This window comes from Cebus imitator, unplaced genomic scaffold (genome assembly GCF_001604975.1).
Source record: "Cebus imitator isolate Cc_AM_T3 unplaced genomic scaffold, Cebus_imitator-1.0 Scaffold99, whole genome shotgun sequence".
Lineage (NCBI taxonomy): Eukaryota > Metazoa > Chordata > Mammalia > Primates > Cebidae > Cebus > Cebus imitator.
The window spans coordinates 1310242-1332199 of record NW_016107414.1 but is presented as its reverse complement, the minus strand read 5'-3'; the positions used below and the strand labels follow the sequence as shown (position 1 = coordinate 1332199).

Genomic DNA, 21958 nt, shown 5'->3' with positions numbered 1-21958 from the left:
AGGTGAATATAAGTGACCAATGGCTGTGCGCCAGGTGAATATAAGTGACCAATGGCTGTGCGCTGGATGAATATAAGTGACCAGTAGCTGTGCACTGGGTGAATATAAGTGACCAATGGCTGTGCGCTGGATGAGCAAGTGGCTGTCTATGCTGAGCCCCTCCTGAGTGGTTCTGCTTTTCTGCGTGTTTCCTGGTACGCAGCAGACACTCACTAAGTGTTCCTGGAGTAAACGGCTGAATACAGTAAAGGGATGTATGATTTTTTTTTTTTTGAGTCCAGGTCATGGTATTCAGCTGTAGGCTTCTTATGAGGCAGGGGTGGGGCTGTGCCCAGCTCAGGGTCCCCAGTGCTGAGCCCATGGCCTGGCTCCCAGTCCCGTTCACTCTCACTGGCTCACCACAGGCCTTGCCCTGAGCTGGCTCGTGCTCCTGCCTCAGAGCCAGCGAGCCCAGGCCCAGAAGGTGTTTGAGGTCCATGGCTCTAGGTTGGCCTCCTCCTGGCTCCTCTCCCTCTGCTCACCCTGGCTTGCCCCCCAGGGCTCCCTCCTGCCGCTGGGCCTTTGCTCCTGCTGCTCTGCCACCTGGATGTCTCCCAGCAGAACTCCCAGGGCTGGCTCCCTTCCCCCTTCAGGTCTGGCTTCAATGTCACCTCCTCCGAGAGGCCTCCGGGACTGCCCCTCCAGCTGGAGCCGTCAGATGTTTCCTCTCCCCACCCGCCACCTCCTCAGAGCACTGAGCAGGGCTTGTCTTGCTTGACTTGGTTTGCTTTCTTGGGTTTTGCCGGTGTCGCCTTCAGAATGAAAGAAGGAGAGAGTCACACATACACAGAGTGACATAGAGAGTGAAGAGTGAGAAACGGAGTAGGTTGGACAGAGAGAGGCAGACGTGGAGTGGCCAGCGTGACTCAGAGGCAGCCACTCCAACAGAACCCGAAAGAAAAGCACGGAGAGGGAGCGAGGGAGACAGGCGGGAGAGAGGAAGTGACACCGAGGGGGACAGAGAGGGGTCTGGGGACAGAGTCTCCTTCTAGGGTGACAGAAATGTCCTGGAGTTAGGTCATGGTGACAGTTGCACAACTTTGCATGCACACTAAAAACCACTACATTTTATGCTTTTTTGTATTGATTTATTTTAGAGATGGGGTCTCGCTCTGTTGCCCAGGTTGGAGTGCAGTGGTGTGATCATGGCTCGCTGCAGCCTCAAACTCCTGGACTCAAGCTGTCCTCCCTCAGCCTCCCAAGTAGTTGGGGACTACAGGCACTCATCATCATGCCTGGCTAACTTTTTAAAAACTTTTTTTTTTTATGTCAAGACGGGGTTTCCCTATGTCACCCAGTCTGGTCTCAAACTCCTGGGCTCAAGTGGTCCTCCTGCCTCAGCCTCCCAAAGTGCTGGGATGAGCCACAGCATCTGGCCTAAATTGCACACTTTAAAAGAGTGAATTTTGTGGAATATGAATTACATATTATTTTAAAACACAAGAGGACATCAGGCAAACCTGAACTGAGGCACACTCTGCAAAATGCTTAATACTTTTCACTATGTCAAGGTCACGAAAGACAAAGAAACACCAAGGAAAAGCCCCTGGTCGGTTGCAGTGTGATGTGAGATTCTGGAGCAGAAAAAGGACATCAGGAAGAGGACTGAATATAACCTATTGTCTGATTAATATTATTGTATCAGCTGGGAGTGATGGCTCACACCTGTAATCCCAGCACTATGAGAGGCTGAGGCAGGCGGACCACCTGAGGCCAGGAGTTCAAGACCAGCCTGGCCAACATAGTAAAACCCTGTCTCTACTAAAAATACCAAAATTATTTTGGACATGGTGGCACATGCCTGTAATCCCAGCTACTTGGGAGACTCACGTGGGAGAATCACTTGAACCTGGGAGGCAAAGACTACAGTGAGCCAAGATCGCACCACTGCACTCCAGCCTGGGTGACAGAGCATGACTCAGTCTCAAAAAAAAAAAAAAAAAAAAAAAATTGCATCAGTGTGAATGAGTTAGTGTTGCTGATTGTCCTGCGGTTTTGTAAGATGCTGACATTAAGGAAGCTGGGTGAAGGTCATATGGGAACTCTCTGTACTTACCATCTTTGCACCTTTTCTTTCTTTCTTGAGGTGAAGTCTCACTCTGTCACCCAGGCTGGAGTGCAGTGGTGTGATCTCAGCTCACTGAAACCTCTGCCTCCCAGGTTCAAGCCATTCTCCTGCCTCAGCCTCCCAAGTAGCTGGGATTACAGGTGGGCGCCATCATGCCCAGCTCATTTTTGTATTTTTAGTAGAGACGGAGTTTCACCATGTTGGCCAGGCTGGTCTCGAACTCCTGACCTTAGGTGATCCGCCTGCCTCAGTCTCCCAAACTGCTGGGATTACAAGCATAAGCTACTGTGCCTGGCCTCTTTGCATCTTTTCTGTAAGTCTAAAATTATTTTGAAAGAAAAAGTTAAAACAAACAAAGGAGATGGAAATTAGGAGATCTTGGAGCTCTGGGTGGGTAGAGGGGCTGCGTGTCCCACCCTGAATGCTTCTCTGGCCCCTTCTGGATAAACCTGGGGCCCCGGGAAGGGGCTGGTTGGCCCTGCCTGGTGCATCCTCTGCCAGTCATCTCCAGGGAGGCTGCTGAAGCTCCCAGGAGGGCAGCAGCTCCAGCTGAGGCCACTTCCACACTCAAGGGTACAGACTCCTGCGCCCACCTTCAAAAGCTGCTGAAAATTCAAGGCGATGCCTCTGGTTCATTGAAGGGGCTCTGTGGTGGCTGGGGATTCCGGGGTGGAGTGGGGTGGGCGGGAGCTTTCCCCCAACCTATAGCCATGCCTGAATGTACCTGCGGATGCCACCTTCACACAATAGCCCTTGGTGTCCGAAAGCAAATTCCTGCAAGGCTCCAGCCGTCCTTCTGCAGAAGGAGAAAAATACCTGAGATCGGCTTTCCCATAAAAATAGGAAAACATGAGCCCCACACCCAGGAGGTGATTTCGTGCAGGTCCCAGCCTGGCGCTGGTGCCCTCTTCTTCTGACCTTGCTGGGCTCCTGGAGGGGGCATGCCCATTTTTATTTCCCTGGAACCCAGCCCTGTGCCAGGTACACAGTAGGCATTCAATTAATGCTTTGTTTCCTGGGCACCTTAACGGATGTCAGTAAAAGAACAGTTATCTTCTAGTCCACATGCTCGCAGGCTTTTTTTTTTTTTTTTTTTTTTAGCAAAATCTACATTGTAAAACGAAAAGTTACAGAAAACTTCAGGGAAGAATAAAACAAACCCCTACTGCCCAGAATGACACATAATTAAGATTTTGTCATATTTTGTCACTAATCTCTCTCTTTCTTTTTTTAATTCTTTAAGAAATAAAGTGTTACAGACGCAGCTGAGTTGTGTTGTTGTCCTGGCTCCTCAGAGTCAAGCTCAGGGCTGAGTGGGGCAGACGTTGCCTCCCCTGCCTGGGCTTGCACCTGCGTATTTATTTATTTATTTATTTATTTATTGAGACACAGCCTCACTCTGTCGCCCAGGCTGGAGTGCCATGGTGCGATCTCAGCTCACTGCAACTTCCCCCTCCCGAGTTCAAGTGCCTCAGCCTCCCCAGTAGCTGCGACTACAGGCGCATGCCACCACACCTGGCTAATTTGTTTTGTAGTTTTTGTAGAGACGGGGTTTTTCCATGTTGCCGGGCTGTTCTCGAACTCCTGACCTCAAGTGATCCTCCCACCTTGGCCTTCCAAAGTGCTGGGATTACAGGCGTGAGCCACCACGCCTGGCTCCACCAGCATATTTATGGCTACAGCAATTTGTAGGACCACAGTTTTGTGTGCGTCGGTGTAACAGCTCCCCCGTGGATGAGCTGCGCGGCCCCCCCGTGGATGAGCTGCATGGCCTCCCCGTGGATGAGCTGCATGTCTCCCGTGGATGAGCTGCGCGGCCCCCCCGTGGATGAGCTGCACAGCACCCCGCCCATGGATGAGCTGCATGTCTCCCCCGTGGATGAGCTGCATGTCTCCCGTGGATGAGCTGCACGTCTCCCCCGTGGATGAGCTGCATGTCTCCCGTGGATGAGCTGCACAGCACCCCGCCCATGGATGAGCTGCATGTCTCCCCCGTGGATGAGCTGCACTGTGCGCCGTGCTTTGGTTTTGTGTTTTCCACTGATGACAGTTGAGGTCCAGGGAGGAGGGGTACAGGTGAGGCCCATTCTTGGAATAGCAGCCCCCACCCACCCCAGGGCTCAGCCCTGTCACACCTGTACCCAGAGGACTGGCATTTGGGCATCATCACCTTTTACTGTTTTCATCACCTTCTTGAAATGGGCCCATCCATGGAACCACAGCAGGGCAGCAGGTGGGGGCGGGGAGGGGTGGACTTGGGCTTCGGGTGGGCTGTGAAAAGGCCACGTTGGGGGCTGCACACTGCTCTGTGGGCTCCCTGAGGCTCCTCTGATAGAAATCACCCTAGTTATGGCAGCTGGACAGTCACGCAGGGGTCAGAAGTGCCCTGTACGGGGTTTCATGCTCTGCTGTTAACTGTCTTGAAATTTTTTTCTCTTTTTTTTAAACAGAGCTCTCACTCTGTCACCCATGGACATGATCTCTGCTCACTGCAACCTCCGCCTCCCAGGTTCAAGAGAATCTCCTGCTTCAGGAGAATCCCAAGTAGCTGGGATTATGGGTGTTGCATCACCATTCCTGGCTTATTTTTGTATTTTTAGTAGAGATAGGGGGGTCTCATCATGTTCGCCAGGCTGGTCTCGAACTCCTGACCTCAAGTGATCCACCCACCTTGGCCTCCTAAAGTGCTGGGATTACAGGTGTGAACCACTGCGCCCAGGCCATCTTGAAATTCTTGGTAAAGTTTCAACAAGGAGCTCTGCATTCATTCTGCCCGGGATCCCAAACTTCATGTGGACATCTGCCAGCAGCGCACACCTTTGGAGCCCCCATCATGTGCCCGGCTCTGTCCTAGGCTGGCCACACACACTACCTCCTTGACCCCTGCCAGCCGTCTGTTACAGTCATGTTCATTCTGCAGATGGGGAAACTGAGACTCAGAGAGCTCCTGATTCAGGCAATACCAGGTAACACCGGCTTTGAAAATCAAATCTGGCTGGTCCCTTTTTATTCAAACTGAGACCCAGAGTGACTAGGGTTGGCTCAGGAAGTCACAGCCCCTGCGTCTCAGAGCAGGGTTCCCAGCCGTCCCCCAGGGAGCAGTCAGAGACCACCTGCCTCCTGAGTGCCTTCTCCCAGGCTTTTTGGAGGGCCCCATCGCCTGGGGTCATTTTGCCACATTTCCTTTCTCCTGGCTGTGGGGAGGACTGTCTCAATGAGGGGTGAACAAACCCCTGGTTTTAATCAGACCAGCGACTTCCTCTTATCGGAGAAGAAACCCTCCCTCTCACAACCCACTTTCTATATTTAGACCCAGGACCTCGCCTCGAGCTGGGCCAGGACTGGGTGTGGCGGGGTCTGCGGCTTCTTCCGGCCCTCAGGAAGGAAGTTTCCACCTGTTTCCCAAGAGCTGGAGGCACGGAGCCTGCAGGTCCTAGGCTGAGTGTCGGATTCTCGAGCCCACAGAGGCCCACAGGACGGTGGCTCCAGCCTCCCTACGACAGCTCCACAGCCATGTGGGGACAAGGCCAATTTCCCAGACTCAAGAGAAGCCCACGCCCATTTCATTCATTCCTTCATGGACCTGGTGTTTCCTGGGTGCCTCCCACAACCCAGGTGCTGTTTTAGACTCTGGGGTATGGCCGGGAACAAGACAGGCCCCTGCCCTCACGGAGCTGACAGTCTAATGGGGATGACAGAAGTAAATCAATACAAATAAATTAAAAAGTAGTAGAACAGAAATCAGATAGATACCTAAGGAAGGGCAATGAAGGCATAAATCAGGCAGATGGACTGAGAGGCAGGGCAGAAAGGGGCGACACCAGGGGCAGGGTCCAGGGCCTCTGCGGGCCCCTGGGATGTGAAAGGACCTGGAATGCAGGGAGAGACTGAACAGAGCTTAAGGCAGAGAGGACGGAGGGTGCCAACGTCAGAGGCCTGGCTCTTGTGCCTGGTGTGGCGGGAGCCAGGCAAGCCGGAGGCAGGGGTGAGGTCAGCCTGCAGGGCCCGGGGCCGAGGCACAGCTGTGGATCTCAAATATCAAGAGAAACCACCCAATGCTTTTGAACCTAGTGTGACATGCATCACGAGCTGTGTGGGTTTTTAAAAGCTCACCCCTGCTGTGGTGTCAAGAAAGGGGCCAGGGAGGGAGTCCAGGCCGGCGTGGAGGGTGCTGTCCCAGTAGTCTAGGGCAGTGGCTCTCCACTGGGGGCAGTTCTTCTCCACAGGGGACATTGGAAGTGTCTGGAGACATTTTTTGTTGTCATAATGGTGGGTGTGCTACAGGCACCTGGTTGGCAGAGGCCAGGGGTGCTGCCAAGCATCCTGCCATGTCCAGGATGATCCCCACAGCGGAGAAAGATCCTGCCCCAAATGTCAAAGGGGCTGCGGTTGAGAAAGCCCAGCCTAGCAGGAGGAGGAGGTTGTGACCAGAGTGACGGCGATAGAGGGGGTGACGGGCCAGGTCCTGGGTGCCGGGTGCATGGAGGGTGCACGGGGAGTCACTTGGCATTCTGCTCTGAGTATTTAAGAGTGACCCATGAGAGCTGTAAACTCAGGTCCCAAGTGTGGGTGACCTCCAATGCCCAGGCAAAGGTGGTGTGGGCTCCCCTGCCCAGCACACAGTGTCTGCAGGACTGCTCTGCGTGCATCTTCAGCGGTGTCCTCATGTGGTGGCAAGACACCTGGCAGCAGAGACCTTTGGCAGCCGACCCCCAGCAGTGGGTTAAGAAAGACTTTGGGGTCCTTGGAAGATTTAACGTGAGAGAGGACTGGAGAAGGGGGCTCTGGGCTTCTTGCTATTAGAGAATCTGGACACCTGAATGATTAAGGAGCAAAGGGACACAGTCATCTGAGGATCATACATTGATGGAGTGGCTTATTCTGACCTCATTAGGGGTTCCCAGGAGAGCCAGGGACAGGGGAGGAGCATTGCTGGGTTCAGGAAAGGTGCCTGGCATACGCCTGCCTCACTGCCTGGAACAGAATCAGTGATCACGCCTCTTCCTCTCCAGCCTCGGCGCTCTTCAGTCCTGATCCTGGGAGAGCACTCCTCAGCTGGCAGGCTCCAAAATACCCAGGATGAAGGGAAGGCAGGGATGGTGGGGATCGCATGGGAGGGTTCCCCATCTCCCCCAGCTTCAAGACCCTCCCTCCTCTTCCTACTTAAAAGATGCTTCCAGTGTGGGCTGGCCAGCTCCATGACAGCACCAGGCACTGTCCCAGACACACTTGAAAACAATCAAAGGTGGTGAACAACCATTCATCCCTGAGAAAATATGGCCAGTTAACTGGTACATGGAAGAATGGCCAGCCTTGCTGATCAAATTAGAAAAAAAAAATGGATAAAATGATAAAGCCCAGTGCTGCAAAGGATGCAGGGAAAAGAACACATCCCTTTGCTGTAAACAGATCTGATCTCAAAGATGCTTCTGTCTGCATGGAACAAGCCCCACGAAGCTACATGAACCCCCGACCCCACACATCGTCTTGAGGCGGGGTTCTGCAAGGAAATAACCCTCAGCGGCAAAAGTGTTCACAGTGGGTTATTAAAAATGAGAGGTAGAAAAAAGAAAAAACCCAGACGTCCCTTGCTCACTGTTGTGGAGCATGCACACTATGTGAGGTGCCACGCTCACATGAGCTCTTTCATCCTTTCCACGGCTCTGTGATTTGTGCTTTATGAGTGTCTCATTTTACAATAAGCAGGGGACACGCAGAGGCCAGCCTTTCCTCCACCGCCACTCAGGGGCTCAGAGCTGAGGTCTAAACCCAGGCAGCCCTACCTGGAGCTTGGGTTCCCCTCCCTCCAAGCTGTTTCTTAGCAACATGAAGGCAACCTTGTCCACTAAAGAGGAGGTGACCGCAGCTCCTGGGGATGTGCCAACACTGGGATGTGACCCCAAGACAAAGGGCTTCTTTTCCCTTCTGCCTGGTGGTAAAGGGCCTGCCGCCCGCCAGGCATGCCCCAGCCTGTGGTTCTGGAATGCGGGCGAGCCGCCATCCCCAGAGACCTGTGTCGGTGGCCAGGCCCAGCCCACACACCGATTGGTGCATACGCTTGTGTTTGCCCGGGAACGGAGTCAGACCGTTTACTCTGCCTTCGTGGGAGTTGGACAGTTGAACTGATGCCGTTAAACACAGTGTTTCCCTCTGGGAAGATGCCCGGGTTGTAGGTGCTGGAAGGCTAGCTCCAGCTCCAGGCACCTGCCACATAAAGGTAGCTGTGAAATTTCGGAGATGCCCTTGGCACAGGGCAGAGCTTGGGGATCTCTTGCCTGTGAGGAGGGGACAAGGGGAGACACGCCCTGGGGACGCGTCTGAGGCTGGTATGGGTGTTGATGTGACCTCTGCTCTTGGGGTCCAGCCTCCCCAACTCCAAAGAATGGGGTTGGCCTGGATGAATGTGCCAGAAATGGGACCCCGGCCATCGAAGTCCACAGGATGTCCTGCATGGCAGGCATGGTGCCCAGGGGCATGGCGTTTCCTCTTCAGTGATTGCTCTCTCCTTCTCGGCTGAGCTGGGGGCTCGTGTGTCTTAAATACTGGCCAACTCCTCCTTAGCCCCCTCTCCATCTGAGAAAGCAGGCCCCAGGCTCCCAGTGTGGGCAGGTGGTGGGAACATGAACACGCTGTGACGGCATCTGAAATTCTGGTCAGTACTAAATATGACTGATGTTTGCTGTGCTTATTTTCAGAGTCGTCTGCAAAGCAAGTGATATTGCATTTCCATTGACATTGGTGCCACAGAATTTCCCTTTAAAATAAACATTATGTATTTATTTATTTAATTTTTTTTTTGAGACAGAGTCTCACTCTGTCACCCAGGCTGGAGTGCAGTGGTGCAATCTTGGCTCACTGCAGCTTCCCAAACTGGCCCTCTGCCTCCCAAAGTGCTGGGATTACAGGCGTGAGTCACTGCGCCCGGCCCCTAAACTTTTTTTCTTAGCTTTGTATTTTTACTTAAGAAAAATTAAGATATTAAAAAGAAAGAAAGAAAGAAAAATTAAGGTATTATTTATATATAAGACCATTCATTTTAAGGGTAGCGTTATGTGAATTTGGTGATTGTATGTAGTATGTAACCACAATCAAGATATAAGAGTTCCTTCATCCTAAAATCTCCTTCATGCCCTTTGAAAGTGAGATTTCTCCAGCTCCTACACCCATCAACCACCAACCATCGATCTACTTTCTGTCATTATAGTTTTGACTTTCCTAGAATTTTATATAAATAGTATCAATAAATTCATTTAAATTTGTTGATAGATTGACCTGTTTTAGACGCAGGTGGATACACTATGTATTCACATCTAGTAAAATCATGTTTTAGGGATAGCTGAACAGTGTGTATTAGAGTATTATACTTTCTCTTTCTTTCTTTTTTCTTTTTTTTTTTGAGATGGAATCTTGCTTTGTCACCCAGGCTGGAGTGCAGTGGCACAATCTCGGCTCACTGCAACCTCCACCTCCCGGGTTCAAGTGATTCTCCAGCCTTGGCCTCCCAAGTAGCTGGGACTACAGGCATGTGCCACCATGTGAAGCTACTTTTTGTATTTTTAATAGAGATGGAGTTTCACCATGTTGGCCAGGCTGGTCTCGAACTCCTAACCTCAAGTGATCCACTGGCCTCGTCCTCCCAGAGGGCTAAAATAAACATTTAAGTAAAAAAAAAAAAAAAAAAAGTTTCTGTGCCTTCCACCGACAAATATTTACTTTTTTGTCGGCATCTCCCCACCTCAGATTATAAACTCTAGGCGGGAATTTTTGTCTCTTTTGTTCTCTGCGGTATCTTCAAGATCTACAACCGTGTTGATGCCTAATAAATATTTGTGGAGTAAATAGCCAACCCTACGAGGTGGGTATCCCTGTTAGCCCTGCTTTCTATGTGTGAAACAGGCCCAGGAAGGCTCGACAGCTTGCAGGGGGCCCAGGGATCTACAGCTGGTGCAGCCTCGAGGGGAGCCCTCCAAGAGCCGGCCCTGCCTGTACCCTGCGAACACTGCCTCCCGCACTGGGCAGGAACTGAAGCTGGTGGTTCTGGGCTCAGACTCTTGCCCTACGGTGGGTGAGCAGCTGTGTGGCCCAAGGCAGTCTCCACCTCTCTGGAATTTGCTCCTTGTCGGCACAGAGAAGCAAGCCTTTCCTCCCCAGGGTGCCTGTGCCTCCTAGGAGGTGGTGGCCAGCACAGCTCTTAGCCCGGAGCCTGGCACCCGGCAGCTTCCTGGCTGTTGCTGGCCATTGTTGCTCTCCCATGGTATAGGCTGGGCAACCAAGAAGCAACAGAAGATGTTCAGGGTCGCAGAGCCTGTGGGTTCAAAGGCAGGCCTGTGTTGTCCCCCTGGAGGAAGAGCTCTCCTGGTGTGACCAGTTCCGGGGCTGCTCCCGCTCCTCCAGCTCCTTCCTTCCCTGGCTGCCCCTGCCTCCCCACCCCCTGCTCTGCCCTCCCACTCTTCCATCTCCCACTTCCCTCCCCACCCCCACCCTGCCCTCCCATCCCCACCCCCACCCTGCTCTGCCCTCCCATCCCCACCCCCACCCTGCCCTCCCTTTGTCCCGATGACCCCCTCGCAGAAGGTGTTTGCCAGGTGCTGGCAGGAGGTGGGGCTGGGCCACACACTGGGCACTGGTTGCTATTTGCCTTCCTCTCCACGTCCCTGCCCGGTCTGGGCAGAGGTGGTATGGGGCCAGGCGGTGGTGGGGAGGGCACCTCTCTCCTCTCCCTGAGCTCCTGGTGGTGCTGGCCAGGCCTGGTGACCAAGCATTGAGTTTGCCCAGAATTGAGGGCTTTCCTGGGAAGCCTGACTTTCAGTTCTAAAACTGGGAAAGTCCCGGGCAAAGCCGGGTGAGCTGGTCACCATGGCAGCAGGAAACCTGAGTGGGGCGATGAGGGCGGTAGAAGGGACAGCAGGGGGTCAGGCCCAGGATCAGCCACTGGGCGGGGTGCTGCCCTCCAGCACCAGACAGAACCGAGGGAGGGGCCCTGTCCCCGTCTGCAGCACTGACTCTGGGAGCCTCAGTTTCCTCTTTGGTAAACTGAGGATAGAGACTGCTCCCCTCAGTCATGAGGGGTGGGGAGCTGGGTGAGAAAATGAGCATAGAGCACTTAGTAGATGCAGACATGGGATTCATGGAGGATCACATTATTAGGGCTCCGGTTTCAAATCCAGCTTCCCACCACTCAGAATAAAACTCGACTCCCCACAGACCCTGGAAGCACCTGTGATCTAGGACCGAATCTCCCAGCTCCACTGCTCACTCTGCTCCAGCCTTGAGGCCTCCCAGCTGCCCTAGATTGAGCCAGGCCTCGCCCTGCCCCGGGGCCTTTGCCAGCGCTGTTTCCTCTGCCTGGAGCACAGTGCTCTTCCCTCTGTCATCTTTGGGCCTCAGCTTCAAGGTCACTTCACAGAGAGGCCTTCTCTGTCCCTCTTAGTTGAAAGAATATCTGTCTCCTTGGAGAGGGTCATCTCTTGGCTGTTGAGCAGCTGTCCTGGGCCTGGGATGGTGCCCCACCCAATCAAAGCTCAGGATGTGGTCTTGGAGTGGAAGAATTGGCCTGTGCAGGTCCCAGTGGGCTGGAGAGAGCCCAGAGTCTTAAATCCCTTTCCTCCTCTGAGCCTCAGTTTCCCCATCTGTCAGCAGGCATGAGAAGAGTGTCTGAGTCTGTGGTCTCCGTGAGGCATGAATGAGGGAACAGAGACAAAGTCTGTTCAGCATATCTGGCACAAAGCAGGACTAGGGGCCTGGCAGCTCTGTGATGGCACCCTGGGGGCACCCCCCACACTGTTACCTCCCTGAGCCCTCAGGACCCCCTGGGCAGTGGGCATTGCTTCACTCCACACAGACCAGGAAGCCAAGCTTAGGGGCCACTCCCACTGCCCTCTCCTGGGCACCACTGCCCAGGGCTGGCCTCTCCTCGGGCGGTGGGTCTGGCCTGGCTGCCCAAGCTCTCAGCCTGGAGGCAGCTGAAGCGTCACATGCCCTTGGCCAGCCCGCTCCAGGGGCCGGGTTCCCCTCCGAGACTTCAGCACATTGTCAAAGCTGTCAAACAATTTCCCTGCCAGGTTTTTACAAGAATCCAAGGCCTTGCGCCCGATGCCAAACACCCTCTTAAGCCGATACCTCCGGGGCCTTCGGGCCGCTCAGCCTCCGCTGCCTCTCCTCGGCCTTATATAGGCAAAAGCCAGGGAATCCCTGTCCCACCCCGGGCTGGGATCCGATGGAAGCTGCCACAGCCTTGGCCTGACCCTGGGATCTCCCGCCTCCAAATCGGCCACCTCTGGCCAAGGAGCTGGGTGACAGGCCTGGTGTGCACACAGGCCTGCGCAGGGCTCTGGGTGTCCCATCAGCTGGCAGCCGGCGCGGCCAGGCCAGCACAGGCTCTTACCAAATAAGGCCAGGGCAGCTGGGCTTGGCCAGGCTCGGAGGCCGGCAGCTGGGCAGGCAGCAGCAGGCCTGCCTGTCATCTCTCCTCCCGTGCTGCCCTGCCTGCCCAGCAAACACTGTGCACTGTGGTCCCCTCGGCTCAACGCAGAGCCCCACCCTAAGAAGTCCAGGTGGACAGTCCCGGATCCCCTCCAGAAGCACTGCCATGCAGAACCTCTGGGAAAGTTCCATCTGGAAACTTGTCGGTGGAGAAACCTTCCTGGGACTCCTGGAGCTGGAACGGGAGCCCCCGAACCAGGCCAAGAAATGACCCATCCCTCCCAGGACCCCACTCCACTCCTGCATCCCCCAGGGTGTTCCAATTTGGATGTTGCTTGCCCACCAGTCAGCCCCTTCCTGATGCCTGGTCTCTGGGACAAAAGGGCAAGGCTGACCAAGGGGTTTGGGAAGGGGGCGGGGGCTCAGGAGCACACTGAGGGTCCCTGGGCAGTGACCTGCCCTCCACCTGTGCCTACAATGAGGAAGGGACGTGTGTGCAGGCTGAGGAGGGGGGACCGCCGTGACCATGAACCAGTGTGGGCAGAGGAATGGGTAGGGGGAGGGGCGGGCCGACTGGGGGCCCAGGGGTCCAAGGGTCGGGTCCTCTCCCGGGAGCCACTATGGGGCATTGGGCTCCCGTGTCTGCTCATCTTGGTTCCAGCCAGCACCTTTGCCTCTTGGAGTCTCAGTTTTGCCATCCTTAAAATGGGTGTGATACAGATGCTATCTCTGGCTGGCAGTGGGATTTGAAGGGGACAAGAAGCACACCTCTCAGGGCCCTGCAGGGAGCTCCTGGGAGATTGACATCAGGGTGAGGGAGGGGGGTCTCTTCTTTCCTGGGAGATGGGGGAGGCAAGGGCTCTCCTTCTGTCCCTGACAGCCCCTCCTCAGCTCTTCCTGCCCTCCCTGCTGTCTCATTATCTTAGGGGTGATGGGGGGCATGGAGAGGTCTTCCAGTTACTCCCAGTGCTGGAACTGCGGGCGTGGGGTGAGCCGCTGTGGCACGTGTGACTGCATGGCCGTGTGTGCACATGTGGGGTCCCCCCAACCCCTATTAGCACAGCCATGGGTGCAGCCCAACACCCGGGCACAGATACTGGAGAGGGTGGCCCTGGCCTGGGGGTGTCTGTGGTTCGGCTGCTCATTTCTGAAGCCCCTTTATGAGTTCTGGGACTCCTGCAGAGAGGGGTCCACCTCATGAGCGCCTCAGAGCCCCAGTCCCAGAATCAGGCACTCAGTGCAAAGTAAAATGGGGCTCCCTGTTCCAAAAGGATGAAGACTTTCAAGATAGCAACAGAGTTAAATCAACAGCTGAGCGTAAGGGTCCCTCTGCCACTGCACAGGTCATAGCCCCTGCAGCCAGGCCTGTCCCCTCTTCCTCCCTGCAGCTCAGGCGGGCCGGGCCCACTGGTCACTCCAGCCTGGCCTTAGCCTCTGGGGTGAGTGGTGCCAGGACCTGACGGTCAGCCTGGATTCATCATAGCCCCCGGTGTCCGGTAGGCTTGGCAGTTTATAAAAGTGACACCCCTCAGTCCCTAACCTGGGGAGCAGCCAGGAGCCCTATGTCAGGACGTGTGGGCCCTAATAAAAGTGCTCTCCCAGCCGCTCTGTTTAAGCCAGGTGAGTTTGTTCTCATGGTCTGGAGGCCGGCAAGGTAACATAGCTGTTTTTAGCATTTTAGCAGGAGTCAGGTGCTGACCGGGACGCTGTGACATTGTGAGTGACGACGGCCATGACTGGGACACGCAGAGGATGGGCAGCCTGGGCAGGACCGGTGAGCTTGGAGGTGGAGGGTGGGGTGTCTGGAAGACCGCTGTGGCCTGGGTGTCCCGAGAGCCCCAGAACCTGTCCTTGGGGCTCCCTGGGTATCCACCATCTTTGACTCTCACCCTAGGGGCACACACTGCTAGAGGCAGCCCCACCTTTCCAGAAAGTTCTCTGGGATCTCCTGAAACTGACCACCCACTCAGGCGCTTGATTGTGTCAGCGGCAAACTTGCCACTGTTCTGTTGGAACCTCTGAGATTCTGAGCAGAATTGCCCAGAGCCTTCCGGATGCCCCACATGACATCCGCTCTCTCGGGGGTGGATGGGGTTTGGCTGCTCATTGGAGTCTCCTGGGGCCTGGAACAGCGCGGGCGCAGAAGGCGTGACGACTGTCCTGCGGAGCTGGAGAAGTAGGGCATTTCCCCGCAGACGCGCTCCGGACCAGGAGCTGATGCGCATCAAAGTCAGCACCGAGGCTGGGACGGTGACCTGTGAGACATCGCCTCCCTCAAGATTGCATTTCAGCGGAAAGCCCGGCATTTCCCATACATTCACCCATGCTTTGATCGAGGAGAAAGGTCTTTCTGAGTGGGGGGGCTCTGCTGCTGGGGTGGGCCCTCATCCTGCTTGCATAACCTGTGTGTCGTGTCTCCTGTGCCTTTGCAGTTTCTTTCTTTGAATGGAAGAGAGAAGGAATGTGCTCCCAGAGACGGTAACCAGAGAGCTCCGGAGCAGACCTCCACATTCCAACGTAAACTTGTCCTTTTAATTAATTAATTAACAGAGATTTATTGGTGTGGACCTCATGCCAGAGCCTGTGCTGGATGCTGAGAACAGAGAAAAAATGAGCCAAGGGAAATTCTGCCTGAGTGCAGCTTGGTCAGTCTTCTGTTTCACAAGCGCAGGAACCAAGGCTCAGAGAGGGTGTGTGAGTCACCTAAGGCCACACATCGCCTATGTGACACGCTTTGGCCTGTAAGGGGAAAGCTGGCTAGAATGGATGAGAGAATGGGGTGTCATTCGCCAGCAAAACTGGGTTCAAATCCTGCCTCTGAGACCTTGGGTAGGACCTTTCACCCCCAATCCTGGGTCCCCTTAAGCTTTAAGGGCTGCGCTCTGCTACAAGCTAGCTAACCTGTTGAAGCCTCAGTTTCTCATTTGTAAATGGGAACAATTACTGTGGGTTCCTGCAGTCACTCAACAAATATTTGTTAAGCACCTACTATGTGCATGCAGCATTCTAGGCACTGGGATATAGCTGTGAGCCAAATGCCCAGCACGGGGCTGGTGTGGGAGTTGCTGGGGATGGCGCAGCAGTGGGCCTGGCCCGGGCTCAGGGTGCCCCAGGGCAACAGGACTGCACTGTGGGAGGACTTGGCTCTGCAGATGGTCATATGGGGGCCAGACCAGGAGCGTGTGGGAGCGGAAAGAGGCTGGGGGGCAGGAAGGAGGGAGAAAGAGGGAGAAGAGAGGAGGGCACCCTCCTCATTTCCGTCCTCCTCCAAAGAAGACAAGATGGCATCGGGCTTTTGCCGACTCACTGGCCCAGCAAGTCCTTAGAACACCCAGCAAGGCAGGCCCCTGTTTGACAGATGAGGAAACTGAGGCTCCAGGGTGACATCAGTTGCCTAGAATCACAGAATTCCTGAGGGTGACCCAGGCAATCTCTTCCCTTTAGAGGCAACAAGAGGAGAGGAGAGAGAGTGATGGGAGGAGGGGAGGGGGGGAGGGGGNGGGGAGGGGGGAGGAGGGGAGGGTGGGAGGAGGTGAGGAGGGGAGGGGGGAGTGGCAACAGGGGGCTTGGGAAGCTGGAGGGGGAAGCGGCTCCTGGGGGCTTTCTGGGCCCTGCCTTATCTTCCCCCAGGGAAAGCCTGGCTCCATCATCATCTCCTCCTCTTTCTTTGCAGTTTCTCTTTCTTTGAAATGGAAGAGAGAAGGAACATGCTCCCAGAGCTGCTTCTGCTTCTGCTGCTGCTTCTTTTCTTCTTCCCTGTTTTTTTTTTTTTTTTGAGACAGCCTCGCTCTGTTGCCCAGGCTGGAGTACAGTGGCATGATCTTGGCTCACTGCAACTTCCGCCTCCGGGGTTCAAGCAATTCTCCTGCCTCAGCCCCCCAAGAAGCTGGGACGACCCAGCCACTGTCGTAACTGCCTCGCAGGTTTCTTTCTGCAAAGGGGTTTCACCCTGTTGGCCAGGCGGCCGCAACTCCCCTGACTTGAATTTTGCTTTCCTCAGTTGGCGCTGGCCCTGCAGATTGAGAAGCTGTCCAGAGTGGAGGCTGGAGACAGGAGACTTATTTTCCACCTGGCTCAGCCACCAGGTCTCTTGCTGTCTCTGGGCCTTGAACTCCACCCCTGCTTCTCCGGGGCCTTTTGCTCCTGGGGACTCGGGCTTAGCCGAGCTCCTTCCGCAAGCACTGTGGGCCTGGCGTGGAAGACTCCTGGGCACGTGGTAGCTAAGACTGTTCCCTGATGATGGTGGCCTCACCTTGGGGTTGGCTTCTCCTCTCCGAGCCAAGGACTTGGCATTTTTGGCAGTCCTTTGGGGCTATTTTTAAACCTCACAGCTGGTTTTCATCATGGCTACTGATATGTATGTGTAGAAACATTGGCTCTCGCCAGCGTTCTGAACAAACCTTGCAAACGAGCAGGGATGGAGCTGATCAAAGTAGGGGCGCAGGGAAATCTGAAGTGGGAGCCAGTGCTTTGTCCCCACCCAGACCCTTGTAAGGGTGGGGAATCAAAGAGCTCGGCTTAGACAGGAGGTGTCAGGGCAAGAGAGGGCAGGATGAGGCACGTTCCCCGGAGGACGTGGGCTGAAAGTTGGTAGAAAAGAGAAGGGATCTTTAGCAGCTTAGGCCCTGTTGTCCTCATTGTTATCCTGGGAGGCAGCAAAATTCAGAGGTTGAGAGTGTGGATTCTCAAGTCCCACAACCTGCCTCCTGCCTTGAGTCCTGACTTAGCCTTTAACGGTTGTGTGCTGTGAGTGTATCAGTTAGCTACCGCTATGTAACAAATCATCCCAAAACCTACTTGCTTAAAACACGATTCTGTAAGTTGACAATTCAGCCTGAACCATCAGTTGGGTGGTTCTTCTGGGGTGGGCTGGGATCCCTCATGCATTTTTGTGGTCAGCTGCCAGGTCTGCAGGAAGCTCCATCATCTAGAGTGATGGGAACAACTGGTCTCTCATTCTTTGGCAGACTGTCCTCCTGATGGAGGCAGGAGTCTGAGAGAGAGAAGAAACCTCAAAGGCAGTTTGGGAGGCTTAGGTTGGGTACAGCATCACTTCCAGCAATTGTGTTGGCCAAAGCAAGTTACAAGACCAACCTGATTCAAGAGTTTGGAAATCACCTCTGCCCCTTGATGGAAAGAGCTGTCAAACCATTTTGCAAAGAGCTGTGGGTACAAGGAGGGATGAATCAGGGTCATTTTATAAAAATCTGTGTACTACACTGAGTACCTTTATACCTCTCTGAGCCTCAGTTTCCTCATTTGTAGCATATGAATGATTTGTCTTGTCAATGGAAGAAAATGAGGAGATGAGTCTCCATCATTTTTTATTTATTTGCCAAAGTTGACATTTTTGGAGATTTGTTTGCCAAAGTGAAGGACGCATCCGGGGGACAGGTCTATGCCTTTCTCGAAAGATGATTTTGAGGGCTCCAAATTTAAAGGGAAAAGGGCAGGATATTGAAAAACACATTTTTCACATAAACAAAAAGGAATAAGGAATGATGGGGGACTCTGCATTTTACATAAGACAGCACAGACAAAATAGGGCAGGGAAACACTCAGATACGGATTTGTGTCTGGCAGGCAGGGGCGACTGCAGCTGGAAAGATAAGCTATCGATTGTTGTGAGAACTAAATCAGGTGAGGTATATGAAGTCGCCGGCATAGTACCTCATAGTCTAAGTGCTGACTCCTTTGGGGAGGCTTACTTCTTCCACCCTCCACCCCACTATCCTCGTGAAGCATGACCTAGGAGGTCAGCTGCGCTCTGGAGAAACACTGTCTAAAAAGACAATCTGTAGTTGCAAGAAACCCACCAGGACCGGGAGCCTTTTGGTAAATATTTCTTGCACCCTCTGCTTCATGATAGAAACAGAGTCCCAGTGAGGCCGGACCAAAGTCCATCAGGCATAAGGACACACTGACTGCTGTCTTTCTGTCCTCCCAGCCGTTCAGGTGTCTTTGCTCATTCATGCAGCAACATCAAGCACCTACTATGTGCAGGGGGACACAGAGGCCACAAAAGACAACACGGTCCTTGCTCTCAAGGATCCAGCAGTGATCCTAATGACAGCAACACACGCCAGTTCAGGTCTATGTCCCTGTAATAAGGTAAGAACTTCAGGTCACAATCCAGATACTCAATACATATGGCATTGGTTTATCTTTCTTACTATTGACAGAATTGTGACTGGTTCCCTATCCCACTAGGCTGGGTGGGGAACTTAACTCCAGGCTGTTTCATATTCTAATGGCTAATAGTAACATCCAAGCCTCCTCAACGGCTCACATGTATTGAGTGGTTACAAAATGCTGGCCCCAGGGAAGGCCTTTTTTTTGAGACAGGGTATTGCTCATTGCCCAGGCTGGAGTGCAGTGGTATGATCACTGCCTGCTGCAGCCTGGACCTCCAAGGTCAAGAGATCCTCCCACCTCAGCCTCCCAAGTAGTTGGAACTACAGGCGTGCACCACCACACCCAGCTAAGCTTTTTTCTTTTTTTTTAGAGACGGGGTTTTGCCCTGTTACTAAGGCTGGTTTTGAACTCCTAGGCTCAAGCCTGCCCACCTCCGCCTCCTGAAGTGTTGGGATTACCGGCATAAGCCACTGCGTCCGGCTGTGGGCCAGATCTTTAGAAGCATTTCATCCTCTGGGAGCAATCTGATGAAGTCGTTTAGGGAGCCCACGAAGGAAGGAAAGGAAGGTCTGGAAGGATGAGCGGCTTGTCCTAGAATACATAGCTGCGAGGTTTTTAACCCAGGTCTGGTTGGATGAGGGAGGGGACCTCTGCCATGGGGCAGTGGTGACAGGTGCAGGGCGCCATGGTCTCCTCCAAGGGTGCAGCTCCTTGGGGTGGGGTTTCTCCCCTGGTTTCTGTTCTTGGGCTGCAGGGCCCTCAACTCCCAGATGGGTGTTTCAACTCGGAGTGGCAGGAGTAGGGATGGGGTGTCTCAATCCCAGTAGAAACATCAGACGTGGCCACCAGGAATCAGCTGCATCATCCAGAACAGCAGGCACAGCTCTACGTGCACACCCGCAGGCCCGGATATTGTTTTAACATTTAATCTGGTCCAGCATCACCCAGCTAAGCCTGCCCCTTATCCTTGGCCTGGCTGGCCGCTGCCCTGCAGGGGGCTAAACCGGCTCCTGTGAATGAGCGGCCAGGCCTTTTCGGGAGCCTTCCGGGGGTGGCTCTGGGGAGGTGTCCACATACATCAGTCATTCACCCACTTTTCACACCCAGGCACACTCACCTGTGTACATTCACAGACACACTCACTCACACCCAACTTTTTTTTTTTTTTGAGATGGGATCTCATCTCACTATGTTGCTGAGGTGGCTCTTGAACTTCTGGCCTCTAGTGATCCTCCCACCTCGGCCTCCCAAAGTCCCAGGATTTCAGGCATGAGCTACTATGTCCAACCACACCCACACTTCTACATGCATGCTGCTTGTTGCAGTCACACACACATACACACACACACACACACAACACACACACAACACATGCACAACATACAACACACATGCGTGCACTCACACACACGCACATGTGCGCACGCACACACACACACACATCCCTCTCCTGAGCCACCCTGGCCCGCCACTCCCCTGGCTTGAATTTTGCTTTCCTCAGTTGACCCTGGCCCTGCAGATTGGGAAACTGCAGAATCGAGGCCGGAGACAGGAGACTTGCCTTCCTCCTGGCTCAGCCCCCAGGTCTCTTGCTGTCTCTGGCCTTATTCCCCTCACCACCACCACAGCAATGACAGCAACAACAACAGTCCACGTTTGTTGAGGACACCATGGACACAGTCTTATCTAAGACTCACAGCAGGCTCGCAGGAAAAGGGGGCTTGGGTAGGGAAGACGGCCTGTCCAAGGTCATCCAAGCAGTAACCAGGAGACCTAGGGTTTGAACCCTGGTCTAGCCTGACTGCGGAACTCTAGCTACTTTGCTGTCTGACTGCCCAGCCCACTTCATTCTCCCAGTGAGGACACCCTGTTATGATCCCATTTCACAGGCAAGGAAGCTGAGGCTGGCAGAGTGCGATGTGCCTCACACTGGACTGCTCTCCCTCCCCTGCTCACAGTGGGTTTTTCCTGCCCGGGGGCCCTGGCCTCTCTGCTCTCTCTGCCTCCCTACTTTGCAAGCTTCATTTCTCTTCTTCCTCTTGGTCTTACCCCAAATGCCATTTCTTCAGGAAGCCTCCTCTGGTCCCCAAACTAGGCCATACTCTTCCTTTAGGCTTTGACTGTATGTTTTCTGCTTGCTGGCATCACATGTGACCCCCCAGTGCAGTGGCCTGACGCGCCCCTTGATGAGCTCACTGTGTCCTTGAGTCAGGTGTCTGGGTGGCCTCCACTGACCCTCCCTCCAGGGCCTCAGTGAGCCCAAGTCAAGGTGTCAGCAGGCCATGCTCCCTTCTGGAAGCTCTGGGGAGCACCTGCTTCTGGCTCACTGGGGTGATTGGCAGGATTCAGGCCCGTAGTTCCTCCCTCTCCAAGGCCGCAGCCTCGGGCCGACCTCCCCTCTGCCGCCCTCTTCCCGTTCCCTCTTCCACTCTGAAGGGTTCCTGCGAGGACGCCGGGCCCACTCGAATGGTCCAGGACGATCTCCCCAACCCCAGGCCAGCTGATTCACAACCTCCCAAATTCCCCTTCTGCTGCCCGAATTCCCCTTTGCCGAGCAGCCTAGGGTAGTCGGTCATGGGCTCCGAGACGGTCGAGGGCATTACCCTGCCCACCGCACTTCCCCTGCTCTTTCCTGTCACCTGTTCTTACCAAATCTGTCATTATATATTCCTATGCAGGATTATTTGTTTTCTGTCTGTCTCCCTCTCATAAATATCATCTGCGTGACGGGTGGGGGACACAGCGCCCGCACGCAGGAGGCACTGCATACAAATACCCTGAGCGGACAGCAGCACTGGGGTCTGAACCCGCACCTCCATGTCATTCTTCATCAACGAAGTGGGTTGGATGCTCAGTTTCTCCCCTGCCCGCATCAGGTCTGCTGTGTCCAGTTGCACAGGCTGTAAACTGCCCAACTCCAGGGCACTATTCACACCTTAGTCTCTGTGATCCTCGCAGTTGGGTGGAGTCCAGCCTTCTGGCCTGTAAGTTGAAGCTCTGTTCCTGAATCTGATCCTATGTTCTAAATCTGGAGCCTGTGTTTATAACCTTGGCTGCCCCTAGAATCATCTAGAGGGCTTAAAAAAACTTCCTGCCCAGGTCATGCTCCAGACCAACTGTTTCAGAATCTCCAGGGTGGCACCCGACACCCCAAGTCACTCGGAAGTGCAGCTGAGGTGCAAGCCTCCCTCCAGCAGCGGCGCAGAGATAGCTACGTAATAGAGGAAGAGGGCCCCCCGCACCCCCTAACTTTGCATAACGGAGGCTGGGCAGCTTCCTCTCCCACGGGCCCCC

General features: G+C 54.3%; 1 long non-coding RNA gene across 1 annotated transcript; it reads left to right on the top strand.

Moving 5' to 3' along the window:
* The first annotated feature begins 6366 nt into the window (after positions 1–6366).
* On the top strand, positions 6367–8898 carry LOC108309955. The gene is made up of 2 exons (XR_001827569.2): positions 6367–8324; positions 8803–8898. It is a non-coding gene; the product is annotated as an uncharacterized LOC108309955 (long non-coding RNA).
* Positions 8899–21958: the final 13060 nt, after the last annotated feature.